The following is a 5,814-nucleotide window of genomic DNA, read 5'->3' as shown; positions in this document are numbered from 1 at the left end:
GGAGTGGGCGGAGCCAAGGCCCCTTCTGAGGGCAGGAGGAATCGCGTATGTATCATACATTAAGTGCACTACATAGGGTGTGACATAGCGGCTTATACTGTACTGTAGAAGCCATCCTATAGTTCACTACAAGTCCAGTAGTATTTGGGATTCAATCGTGGTGAACCTGCTGAGAGAAGCAAGCGTGGGTTTAGTCCCGAGTTTTCTCATTCTTCTCTACAAAATTCCTCATGTTCGGATTTCCGTCCTTCAGAATCCCATACACACTTCCCTGTTTTCTGAGTTCTTCCCTATAACAGTCTAAATTCCCCATTTATATCACGGGTTTAATTAATACGGACCTGAGAATACGGAAGCTCTCGTCCCAGGTTCAGCGTCTGTGATAAAGTTGGGCTGTTTAGAGCCAAAGAAAGATCAGAAATTAAACTTGTTTAGCAAAAGAATTGGGGATATGTAGTGCTAATAGTTGTTCGTTTTATTTTTAGGGCACCTTTCCAAATGTTTATTTCAAATTTGACTTAGTACCTTTGTGAAGATCTTCTATTGACGTCATTATTATTTATGCAGCTCATTAGTCCTATATTTACAGCTAAGGCTAACCCTAACCTTCAAAAGAAACCTTTTCATTATTTTTATGTTTGTTTAATACAAAAGCTGAAGTGTACACTAAATGCTCTGTCACTGTGCTCCCTGGATGTGAAAGTTATTCTCATGTGGAAAGATCTGAATGCAACACTGTGGAGCTGAAAAGGATATTTCTGAGTCACTTAGTACAGGGGTTCCCAAACTTCCAGGGCAAGGCCCCCCAGATGGATTTAACATTTGACTGGGGCCTCCCTTTTGCAAGAGGTTTTTAAAACACATTAAAAATACAGATTTTTTGAATACCCCCCCCCCCCCTTTTTTAAATTAATAATTACATCTTACATCTTTACATCACATTACATTAGGAATTGAGTGTGTGTGTGTGTGTGTGGTTATATGAGAGTGAGAATTAATTTTTCACACCAAATTGTTGAGGCCCCCGGGCGCCCCCTGGCGGCCCCCACTTTGAAAAACACTGACTTAGTAGATGAACAAGGCTACAAACCCTGGAGGTTTTTCCTGTCTAGCTTCAGAACCACTGTCTTAGTCAAAGCTTTCCATCTGACAGCATCCCCAAATTAACTGTAAGTTATGTTCGGGTAGATATCAACAGGGCTCTGGTGCATTTTGACAACACTTTGCTAGTTGTCAAAAAAAAAAATGTAATTAAAAGGTGAGAAAGAATGGTCATGCTTTCTTGCGTGACATAAACAAGAGACGGAATATTTATATTATTTTTGTTTTGTGTAGTGTATGGAAACCAAAATTATATAATTTAGAGATAAAGCTACAGTCATGTGGAAAATAAAGAAAGAAAGAAAGAAAGAAAGAAAAAGAAGTACACCGCATGGAAATGGCTTTTTTTTTTTTTTTTTTTTTTTTTTTTTACATATTTGGATAAGCAAACATTTGATCATCTTTGAAACAGCTGATATACTTGAACAAAACCACAAAGAAAATTAGCTTTTATAAAATCACTTATTCAACAGAAATATCAATAGATGCGATATTCTTCTGTGGAAAAAGTAAGTACACTCTTGGCCTCAGAAGCTAGTATTAGTAGTACAGTTTAGCAGAAACAACTTCTTGTAGGTGCTTTGCATAATTGTCCACCAGTTTCTGACATCGGCTTAGTGGAATTTTTTTACCACTTTTCCATGCAATATTCTTTCAGTGGCAAGATGTTTGAGGGTTTTCTTCTTTTTTCGAGCCATTCCTTGCTGGATTTGCTAGTGCACTTGGGATCATTATCTTGCTGACAGGTCCACTTTCGGTTCAACTTCAATCTTCAGACAGATGACTTCACATTATCTTTAAAAACTCTTTATTATGATGCAGAATTCATAGTTGAAATCAATGAATGCAAACTGTCCAGTCCCTGAGGCAGTGAAGCAACCCCAAACCATAACATATGCTCATTGGCAAGCTGTAGTCTTGCAAAGGCTTTTTCCTGGCACGCCTCCCATGCAGGCCAAATTTGTGCAGTCTCTTTCTGATTGTAGATGCATGCACTTTGACACCAACAGTTGCAAACTTACTAGCAGATCCTGTGATGAAATTTTGGGGTTCTTGGAGACTTCATTTTGCAACAGACAGTCTGGTCTTGAGCTGAATTTACTGGGACAGCCAGTCCTGGACAAATTGGCAGTCTTTTGAAATCTGCGCCATTTGTAGATTATTTTCCTTACAGTGGAATGATGTATTTCAAATAATTTGGAGATCTTTTTAAATCCATTGCCAGACTTATAAGCATCCACAACCTTTTTTCTGAAAAGGGACGGGGGACGGGGACGGGGTGACACCATCTCTGTTGCTCAAAAAAAAACTTTCACTCTATAATAATATGAACATAAACGAAATTTACACAAATATAAATAATACAGAAATATTTAAAAATGCATTTTATGGCATCTGCTAAGAAAAGAAAAAGAAAAAAAATCCCAAGATCAATCCCATGTCTCACTTTCAGGAATGTTCACAAACCTGTGAAACGTTACATTTTTGTCTATTGACATTAATGGGTGAGATCAATTAAATGGCCAGAGCCATATCACCCTGCAGTTCTCGCCTGGTTTCACACTGAAGCTAAGCAGGGTTGAGCCTGGATGGGAGTACTCCTGGGGAACGTTAAGGTTACTCCTTGAAGTGTTAGTATTAGTGAGGCCAGCAGGGGCCGCTCACCCTGTGTGAGTCCTAATGACAGGGACACTATACTGTAAAAACAGCATGGTCTTTCGGATGAGACGTTAAACTGAGGTCCTGACTCTGTGGTTATTAAAAATCCCTCTTTACACTTCTTGTAAAGAGTAGGGGTGTAACCCTGGTGTCCTGGTGAAATTCCTCCATTGGCCCTTATCCATCATGGCCCCCTAACAATCTCCAATAATCATCACTCTCTCCTCTCCATTAATAACTGGGGTGTGGTGGGCCTTCTGGCACACTATGGCTGCCGTCGCTAGTGGTGGTTGATGAGATTCCCTCCCTCATACTATGAAAAGAGCTTTGAGTTTGAGTTTCTAGGAAAAAACATATATAAATGTAATGAATTATTATTATTAACACTGTTAATAATTTGACCACCACCCAGGCATCTTGGTGGATTTTACTGATTACTCGCTTTGAGTTTGCATGTTTTGATGTCTACATGTTTTGTTCAAGAAATTACAGTGACTGTAGTATTTCTATTGCAAAGATCTGGCCAAATATTAAAGATTAAGTGGACGTTTGAATGACATGTTTGGTCAATATTAAACAAGGATTTGAGCTGTAAAGTGTAACAAAAACAATCTTAGGCCGTTGTCGCCCTCTGCAGGCATCTGATGTAATACATAATGAAGTTGATTGTTTTATATTATGTATATTACATGATGTCTTTTAACATAAAATGACTTGCTTTTGATACTTTATTTGACCCAATTATTATTGAGACTGCTAAAGCAAAACCCAAGAGCTTTGTGTGTACCTTGTGGTGCACATTCTATTTATCTAAGAATGCTGTTGGCTACTTTTATTATGAGAGTTTCTCTTCATATTCTTTTCAGGAGCTACACAGCGATGGAACATCTTGTTAAAGCATGTCCATTTCACATTGAAGTCTTGTAATGTTGTAAGATGGGAAAGCAGACTGCAAAGCATTACAGCTGTCATACACCAAGTGAAGGAGGTCAGAAATACTCTCGTTGAGGCGAAGAAAACTGTGAATGATCCAGTGACCAAAGTAGAGGCTCAGGCCCTGGCAAAAGAAGTGGTTTCATTTAGGTTTTTGATATGCACTCTTGTATGGTTTGACATCTTAACAAATATTAACCAGGTGAACAAGATGCTTCAGTCGAGGTCAATGCAACTGGATGTTGCTGTTCGACTCATTGAGAGCGCAAAACATTCTCTCTGGAAATACAGACAGTATGGATTTGGACATGCTCAGTCAACTGCAAAGAAACTCTGTGAGGTTCTAGACATAGAGCCTGAGCTTAAAGAGAAAGGGAGCACTAAAAAGCATTTTGCCTATGAGGCTGCTGATGAGCCCATCAGTGATGCCCTCAAAAAGCTTGAGGTAACATCTTTCATCAGTGATTTGAAATGTTCAGTCAGGTGAAAGAGAGATTTGGAGTGTTCAGTCAGGTCAAAGAGAGATTTGGAGTGCTGCTTATTTTCAGCCACAATGACTACAATTGGAGAAGCAGGTTCTGATATTGATGGTCAAGAGCTGGCTCAAGAAATCCTAAATCTTCCACAGTTGCCACCACTCAAAACAGCTCTGGAGATGCTAGCATTTCATGACAGCCACCTGCAAGAGTTGTACACAAACCTTTGGATTGCTCTGCAGCTCTGCACACAGCTGTGACACTCCCTGTGACTGTTGCCTCTGCTGAGTGAAGTTTTTCTTAAATGAAGCTCATCAAAACATTCTTGCACTCAAGTATGGCATAAGAGCACTTGAGTGGTCTGTCAATAATCAGCATCAACTCTGAATTAGCAAAGACATTATCACATGATGAAGTCGTTGATGACTTCGCTGCCAGGAAAAGCAGGAGTGTGCCTTTGTAAATGTTGAAATTTGGAATGCTCCAGCAGAAGACATATGTCAGTGTTTATTTTTGATTTAATCTATTGTTTTATTTTTTATAATATTTATTCTTTTCAAATGTCTTTATTTAATGTCTAATTTTAGTTTATATTTTATGCTGTAGAGCTACAATTGTTAATAATTACAGTTCTTAAAAAAAAATTCTTTTTATTAAAGTTCTATTCTGACCAGTAATGTAGTTGTGTGAGGGTGTTTATTATTTTTATATAGTATATACCTTCAGTAATATTTGGGAGGGAGGGAGGGAGGGTACAACAATACAATTCTGGTTAGGGCACCCATTTGGCTAGCAGCGGACCTGGTAGGGGTGTACTTACTTTCTTATATGTGACTGTTCTGTTTTTTGTAAATTTAAATTGTGAAAATCACTACAAAATGTCAATTTTATGTTATTTGATAGTGTATCACCTTTCAAAGAGGATAAAATGTTTGCTTTTCCAAATATATAATAAATAAATAAATAAATAAATAAAATAAACCAACAATTTCCATGGGGTGTACATATTTTTTCAGCTATTTATCAAATAAAATATTAGATAAATGAGAAATGAGATGTCGGGGGCATGGTGACTTAGTGGTTAGTAAGCTTGTGTCGCACCTCCGGGGTTGGGTGTTCGATTCCTGCCTCTGCCCTGTGTGTGTGGAGTTTCCTCCAGGTACTCTGGTTTTCTTCCCCAGTCCAAAAACGTGTTGTAGGCTGATTGGCGTTTCTAAGTTGTCCGTGGTATGTGAATGGGCTTGTGAATGTGTGTGCGATTGTTCCCTGCGATGGAATGGCACCTCCTCCAGGGTGTCCCCCATCTCGTGCCCCAAGTCCTCTGGGACAGGCTCCAGGTTGTAACCCTGTGTAGGATAAGCGGTACAGAAAATGATGGATGGATAAATGTGACGTCTAATGCAGTGGTTTTCAAAGTGGGGGCCGCCAGGGGGCGCCCGGGGGCCTCAACAATTTAGTGTGAAAAATTCTCACTCTCAGACAACCACACACACACACACACACACACACAATCAATTCCTAATGTAATGTAATGTAATGTAAAGATGTAAGATGTAATTATTATTTTTAAAAAAAGGGGAATATATTCAGAAGTCTGTATTTTAAAGACATCATGCAAAAGGGGGGCCTGGGTAAAATGTTAATG

The sequence above is a fragment of the Ictalurus punctatus genome, chromosome 16 (genome assembly GCF_001660625.3).
Source record: "Ictalurus punctatus breed USDA103 chromosome 16, Coco_2.0, whole genome shotgun sequence".
NCBI classification, from domain to species: domain Eukaryota; kingdom Metazoa; phylum Chordata; class Actinopteri; order Siluriformes; family Ictaluridae; genus Ictalurus; species Ictalurus punctatus.
The sequence above is the reverse complement of the archived record's forward strand: the minus strand, read 5'-3'. Positions refer to the sequence as shown.